Below are 8097 nucleotides of genomic sequence, written 5' to 3' on the forward strand. Positions count from 1 at the left end.
GCAGGCCAGGGCTTCCCCGCATGTGTGGGTTGTGTGGACGCCACAGGACATTGCCACCTCATCTTCCAGAGCTCTTTGCACTTTCTCTTTTCCACCCTTCTAAATTGTGCTGGTTGATTTCCCTCTTTCCTCCTCAGAAGTTCTGTTTACTTTGGCTTTAGCCCAGAGCTTGCTGCTAAGAGAGATCCTATTTCCTCTAGTCAGGGCTGTTTTCTTAGGGCACAGCTGCCTGGACCCAGTGGGAATAAAGCGGGAGGTGATATTAGGCCGTAGACAGTCCTGCTGGCTTTCTCCTGGTGGGGAAGGACAGAGGGGGACTTGGACTCTGCAGGGTGGATCCTGGGGGTTGGGGGGGGGGGCTGGATGCCGGGCCTGGAGCGTGATGGATGGGTTGAGGGGGAGCTTTTCTGAGTTCTGGAAGGAGCTTCCTTTCCCTGGCTCCTCACAGCTGCCGGAGGCCTATATCTTTGACCTGTGAGGTCTGCAGTGGAGGTTCCCCAGGAGGCAGGGCCCCTTGGTGCTTCCTGAAAACCACCCAATAGGGTGGGTACAGACACATTGCAGGGGGCCGTCTCCTTGGGTGGAGACCGTCCAATTTCACATTAGTGGTGTGTGCATGTGCGTGTGTGCGTGTGTGAGAGTGAGTGTACAAACACACATACATAGACTTGTGCGTGAAGCAGGCGGCTGGAAGGAAGGGGCCTGTTTGTGGAGGCCTTGGAAACACTCACTGTGGGTCAGTGGGAACTTGGCCCTGAGTCTGGCCCCTGCGATGTGGTGACGATATCCCTGTGTACAGATGCCCACGATGTTGTAGGGACAAACGAGGCAAGGCACTGAAGATAGCAGGAAACAGTTTTATTTGGCTGCAGCCAGGTTCAGAGGGCACAGCTTTTGCTGTGATCAATTAATCCCCTCAACCCCGAGTTCAGGGAGTTTCAGAGTTTTATACCCAGAGTGTAATGGGGGGGGGGGGGCTCAGAAGTTCACAGTCTGCAGAAATTCACATAAAAGCAGCTTTTTCTTTCACTGTTCTGGGCAAGTTAACTCTCCAAGGACAACACCTGAGAAGGGGAGAGCTTCATCTCCCCTTTCTTTCCTCCCACTGCCAGCTGTTACCATGGAGCCCATTTGTAACTTATCTTAAAAATGTAGACATCTCTGTGAAGCCCAGCTCAAGGCCAGAGGCCTTGTTTGCACACTTCTTCAAAGTACTATACTGATACGTTTGTGAAAAACTAGTAAGGGGGTGTCCACCACCTGGAGTGCTGGTATCTTCCCGGCCAGTGGCCAAGTAAACAGGGTGACACGAAAATAGGAAGTTTATCTACATTGAACTCTTTTGCAGAGACTCTTTTGCTGACAGTCCTAAAATCAGCCATGGTGAAGATTTCTGGAGAGGACCAGTTAAGACTTTTCAGTGGAGAAAGGGGGTGCCACTTCAACGGAGCTCTGGGGTGCACCATGTGCCATCCCAAGGGCTTAACAGGACTGCGCCAGGGACTGTGCCCTTTAAGGTCACTCCGATCTTGTCAGGGTGGGGCCTGGCTGGCTGCGTGTTGTGGGGGGACACAGAGGCTTAGAATATTTAAATCACTCTTCCACAGCCATGCAGGTGCTGATGGTGAAAGCAGAGTTGAAGTGGAAGTCATAGGTCCATCAGGCCCCCATGCGGCTTCTCCAGATCTTAGGGACACGCAGAATGTGCTTCCTCTGCAGTGGGTTCAGAACCAGAGTTCGAGTGTCGCTTTTCTGCCTAGGCTCAGGTCGCAGGGCTGCCATCCAGTCTCTGTGAACTTGGGCACGTGGTTAGCCTCTGTGCCTTAGTTACCTGTCTGTAAAATGGGGACGTCACTAACATCAGCCTTGCATATTCATGGTGAGTATTCATGAGATAGCAAAGGAGCGCTCTTGGAACAGTGTTCCTAGCCCATCTTACTGTGTTAGCCCACGTCCATTGATCACCTACACTAGTGTGTCCCTCGGCTCTTCATCACTGTGACCAAAATGCCCACAAGAACAACCTAGAGGAGGAAAAACTTATTTTGGCTCAGTTTAGGGTTCAGTCCTGGTGGGCCTCCTCCATGGCCCGGGGCCCAGGTGAGGCAGAAGGTCATGGTGAGAGAGCGTGGCAGAGGAAGGTGCCCTACTCAGGAGGGAGAGAGAGGGGACAGGCTTCAGGGGAACACCTCCTCTAGCTCCCCTGCCTGCCTCCAGTGACTACCAGTGAGCTAGGGTGGCCCGAGCAGGTCACGGCTCCCTCAGCCCAGCCGCTCCTCCCTGACCATCCTGTGTCAACCCGGGAGCTTTGGTGGACACTGAACCATAGGAGCAAGCTGGGTGCTGGGTTCCCAGGTGTAGGCCAAGGAGTGGGACCGGGCATTACAGTCAGTAAGAGAAAAGCCTCAACATTGACATCACAACCTGCAATGCAGCCGGCAGGAAACAAGTCGGAAAGAGGACATTTGGGCCGGACTTAGAAGGTGCCTATGCTTACTTAGGGGTGGGCACTTCCTGCTGTGTAGACAACTAGCAGCTAGGTGTTTTAAAAACAGGGTGGCACAATCACTGAGGCCTTGCTCACTTCTGTCTAATCTCATTGGATCAGAGGTGAATGCAAGGAAAGAGCCAAGAGGTATGTGGTCCTTATAAAATTGCTTTTTTTTTTTTTTGGCATCAGATTTTTTGAAAAATTCTGTTTGCAAGCTGATAGTAGATTTTATATAACATAAAGATATTCTCTGTACTAAAAAAGGATTTCAAATCATTTTCTATCCTGAGCCCATATGCATCTTGCAGATGATCCTCATTGACTGACTCGGGTGGTGCCCTCTCACCTGTGAAGCATGCTTTCTATGCGGCAACAGAGCCTGCTGCCGGGCCTCTGACTCCACATGGCAGTGCGTCCTCCCAGGACTAGGAGACCAGGCACAGCCGGTCCTCTCAGCCTGCGGACAGAGAAGGTCTGAGCTGGGGCCTGCTCTCCAGGGCAGGAAGCATGTTGAGCTAAAGCTGGGGTTAGCTGGTTTTTACAGCAGAAACCCAAACCACCCACTACTTCTAATCCACCCGGCTGTAAAGTGACCACCGTGACCAGGTGGGTGTTCTTGGCTCTGTGCAACCCGTTCAAACACACAGAGCAAAGGAAATGGAAAAAATCCAGGGGAGCAAGGAAGGAGCCAAGAGCCGGGCAGGTGATGTCCACCAGTGTGGACCGTGAAGGGAGAGACCCTGCATCAGTGGCGTGCCTGAAAAATCACAGCTCATCTGCAAGAGGACAAGGAGCAATGACAACCAAGGGGCTGCAGGGGACGATCATGGTTGTATTTTATTTTCTTCATGTTCCCTGGCCTGCACCACTCTGGACGCCCCGGCTGCACAAGTCCTGCTGTCTGTCACCCACACTCTCTCCAAGCTGGTGCCCGCTATTCTGTGTCCGCTTTGGACCACCACATTAAGGAAACCGTGCATGTGTGCTGAACGGGAGGCCAGCAGCCAAAAGCAGTGGGTGTGCGGTCCTAACTCCAGAGAATTCAGTGTTTAACCCAGACATTTAAGATTTTGGTTTTCATTCAAAATTTACAGCAGACTTTTACACAGATAAATGATCACCCTGAAAGACACCCTGGGACACTAACCCATTACTTATGATTATTGTTCAAGTGCCTTTTTCAAGTTGAAGGTCTACTTGTACATGCCAAGAAACTATTTTCAAAGAACTTTGCTTAATTAATTACATTATGTTTGTGTATTTAGAAATTGTGCAGAATACTTAAATTATAAATAAAATGAAATGGAAAATAGCTGACAGAAAATATGTATAATTGACTTTCCTAAATTTCAGTAAACTGAAATGACAAACTTAGGACAAAGATTATTTTATAGGTCATTTTTACAGTCATTTCATTTTTAATTGGATCTTTCAGTTATACATGACAATAGAATTTATCTTGACATTCTTATAACAGCATGGAAAATGATTTATTCTAATTCAGCCTCCAGTACTTCCCATTCCCTCCGCTCCTCCTACCCCAATCCCTTCCCTTTACTCTACTGATCTTTCTGCTGTGATTAATTTTTTTAAAAAAAATTTTGGAGTGTGGCATGTACAATAAAACCCTATTTTTGTTTAAAAAAAGATTTTAATAACTATTATCTCTAGATGGTGAAATTGTAGATGTTTTTGTTTCATTTTTGTTTATTATGTAATTTTTACATAAGTTTTTATTAATTGCATACAAATTGTATTTGAAAGACTAAAAAGAAGACATTCTTCCCTGGGTGCCCCCCACAGAAGAGGGGGCGACCTCCTACTTGGCATCAAGGGCATCCTCAGTTCCCAAGAGTGTAGAAATCAGGCCTTGGGTTCACCCCCCCACGTCAGGCTCATCCATCAAGGTGGAGTGCAGCTAGCGGGAAGCAGACGCTGACTTAGGCTCCAGAGATGGTCAGGAGCCAGGCCTGGCTGCCCAGCACTGGTCGCGCTGCCCAGGGCTTCCAGAAGTTCCTGGCCCAGGATTCTGAGAGCCAGACGCGCTGCTGTGGCAATGAGTCCCTGTGCTGAGGCTGACTGACGTTCCTCCTCCCAGAACAGTCAGGGCCACCGTGGGAGAGCAGCCGGTCAGTGGTCAGAGCCAGCGCCCCTGAGGCCAGGCTGCACAGCCAGGGGAACAACTGACAGCTCTGGCTCACGTTGTTTATGTTAAACAGAACCACAAAAGTCCTGGAACACAAAACAAACACACACAAGGAAAATCTAAATAGAATGGAATGGAAATAATATTTGTAGATCCGCATAACTTTGCTCCTTTAGTTCCCACAGCAATCCTATGAGACGGTGTGGCTGAAGCTGTTGAATCTCCCAAATTCATGTGTTTCCCAGAATCTCCCTGTATCCCCCGGTCGTAGAACGGCTTCCAACAGTGGGGTGTTATCATGCGTTACACATCCCCTTCCAGCCTGGCTGGGCAATGTCCCCCAGTCCTCTCTACACAGTGAAAGCATAGGGCTCCAACCTGCCGCTACACAAAAGGAATCAGATGTCCAGACAGAGATGCCCAGGTAGGTCACCCACCTGCACCCACCTTACAGAAAAAGCAATAAGCCTTCAGGGCTGGTTTCCCGTCCAGTGTGCACAAAGCTGCACATCTCCCTTCAGTCCTCACCAGAACAGCGAGGTAGACAGGCTCAACACCAGTAGGTCTGCATGAGTCTCTCAGGGAGGCGGGCCACAGAGCAAATCTTAGCCCCCGCCCTCCTGAACGGGAGAGACCAACAGATCAATGAGAGAATCGTGGACTTCTGGGTCAGAAGTCCAGAAGCCAAAACCTTGCAGGCCCTGGTGCCGCACAGGGAGGTATGGCAGCTGACGGATCACGGGGTTCAGCGTGGACATGTCGAGAGGCAAAAGCTCAGAGAACGGGAGGCCCCCTCCCTCTGTGAGTTTTATTTCCTGGAACTCTACCACGTCTCACATTGAATATCAGCTGAAAGTCTCTTCAGGTCCATGGGAGGGAAAAGCACCACCTTGAAATATACCAAGGCATTCTGTCCTAACGAACAGGTCGCCCTCGGGAGACACTGCTTGTCTTACCTGCTGGGGTTTATCAGAGCCTAACTGATCTTGGGAAGGAAACGCCCACCTCCCCAACTCTGCCATCTGTCCCACCCAGGGGTCCAGTCCAAGTGACAGGCTCACTGTCACAGGTCTGCAGAGAACCTCCTGCTGCCCATTCCTTCCCAGCACATGCTACTGGCCTGCTTGTCCTTTTACCTAGTACGTCACATCTGGCCACCAAGAAAAAATCATAAGAAACACCAAATGTCAAAAAGTAAGATCTGAGGAGACAGAGCACGTGTCAACCAGACTCAGATAAGGCGGGAGGTTGGAGTTAACAGGCTGGGAGCTTAAAGATATTTGATTAAGATGCTAAGGGCTCTAAAATGGAAAAAAAAAAAAGGCAATGAATAGATAAGAACAGACAGGTGATGTAAGAAGAGAGTTGGAAGGTCTAGGAAAATAAAAAGAAAAAAATGTTAGAAAGCCGGGCAATGGTGACAGGTACCTTAGGACCAGCTACCGGGAGGCTGAGGCAAGAAGACCACTTGAGCCCAGGATTTCAAGGCTAGGCTATGTAAGATCCAGTCTCAAAACAACAGAACAAACCAAGAAATGCTAGAGATCAAAAACACTGAAATGAAGAGTGCCTTTGATCGGCTCATACTAGGGTAGGCATGCCTAAGAAAGGAATCTCTGAGCTAGAGGATTTATCAACAGAAACTTTCAAAGCTGAAAAAGTGAAAAGGCAGAGCAGAATATCCATATTAGTTATGAGGTGTCCCCCAAAAGCTTGTGTGTGAGACAAGGCAAGAGGTTTAGAGATGGAATGTCTAGGTCAAGAGAGCCTGAACCCAATCAGCACGACAGCCCACGATAGGGTTAACTGGGTGGTGACGGCAGGCAAGTGGGGTGTGGCTGGAGGAGCTGGGTCATGGGGGGCATGCCTTTGGGGTGTGTGTTTTGTCAGTGGTGTGGGGGACTCTGTCTCTCTGCATCCTGATGCTATGTTCTGAGCCACTTTCCTCCCCACACTCTTCCACCAAGATGCTCTATCTAGCTCGCCCCAGGCCCAGGCAATGGAGCCAGCCATCTGTGAGACCTCTGAAACCGTGAGCCCCAAATAAACTTCTCCTCCTCTAATTGTTCTCGTCAGTTCTTTTGGTCACAGCAATGAAAATGCTGACTAAAAAAAGACCTGTTGGAGTATAAACAGTATAGATGCACAAAATGGGAATTCAGAAGAAGGAAAAGAGAGGGAAGAGAACAGAATACTTCAACCAATAGTGACTGAAATTCCCCAGACACAAAACCAGTGTCCAGGAAGTTCAGAGAACACCAAGTAGGACAAACGAAAACAGAAACAAAACCCCTGCTATTTGGTTAGCCTGGAGGCGCTGAGACCAAAACACCAGGACAGGGCAACTCCTAGGAGGGAAGGTTTATTTTGGTTCACAGTTCCGAGGTTCAGCTCCCGGCTGGCCACCTCCTCTGCCCCACCTCGCCTGCCTGCAGTGAAACTAGGAAGGACGGTGGGTCCAGCTCCCACAGTCCAGCCTCTCGACCTTCCTCCGGCAACACGGAGTCGGGGCACCTAATATCCAAACCACAGCAACAGACTGTTTCCAATATCAGAGATGAAAACATCCCGAAAGAAACAAGAGGAAAAAAAAAGAAAAAGAAACCTTACCTATGGGAAATGAAAGGTAAGAATTACATACGTCTTCTCAGAAACTGTCAGCAGGTGGAGTGGAATGAATTATTTATTCAGAGAAAAAAAAATCTTGAAATTTGAACCCTCTGAAATTCTCCAGGAGTGAAGGAAAGAAAAAGACTCTCAAAGGCGAACCCAAACTTGAGGGAATTTGTTTTTAGTAGATGTAGACATGCTTTGCAAGAAATGTGAAGATCATTCTTCAGAAAGAAGAAAAATAAAAATGATGAGAAACTGGGATCTACATTTAAAAAGAAGTGTATTAGGGAAGGAATAGGTGAGGATAAAAGCAAAACCTTTACTTTTCTTATTCTAGCAGTTTGTTCAAATAATAATTGAAACCAAGTACACACACATCTGCTTACAGAGGGAGGGAGAGAGACACACACACATACACACTCACACACGCACACACACACACCCCTCTGGGTCTCTTCTGTAAGGACCCTCATCTCATTCATGAGGACTCCACCCTGGTACTCAGGTCCTAAGGTCCACCTCCTAATATTATCATCATGAGGGCTGGGATTGTAACCTGTGGGTAGGGCGGGGCACAACATAGACCACTAGCTGCCAGACTGTCAGGGCAAGTAAGAGAATAAGCCTTAACCATACGTTATCTACGAGAAACTTACTTTAAGTATAAAATCCTATGTTGATTACAAGCCAATGGTGAAGGAAGGGACACCACGCTGACACTGAGCGGAGAGAGCAGGGGTGGGACAGACAGAGGACTGTGAGAAGAGGGAGGGACGGGCATTACACATGACAAAGGGGGTCAAGTCGCGAGAAGGCAGCCATCCCTCAAGTGCACGCGCCCAGCCCC

At 48.8% G+C, this 8097-nt stretch overlaps 1 long non-coding RNA gene across 1 annotated transcript; it reads right to left on the reverse strand.

Moving 5' to 3' along the window:
- Positions 1-4083: 4083 nt before the first annotated feature.
- Positions 4084-7298, reverse strand: LOC125613565. The gene is made up of 2 exons (XR_007344118.1): positions 7248-7298; positions 4084-4723 (listed from the first exon to the last, which is right to left on the reverse strand). It is a non-coding gene; the product is annotated as an uncharacterized LOC125613565 (long non-coding RNA).
- Between the last annotated feature and the right edge of the window lie 799 nt (positions 7299-8097).

The sequence above is a fragment of the Marmota marmota genome, unplaced genomic scaffold (assembly GCF_001458135.2).
Source record: "Marmota marmota marmota unplaced genomic scaffold, marMar, whole genome shotgun sequence".
In the NCBI taxonomy this organism is placed as follows: domain Eukaryota; kingdom Metazoa; phylum Chordata; class Mammalia; order Rodentia; family Sciuridae; genus Marmota; species Marmota marmota.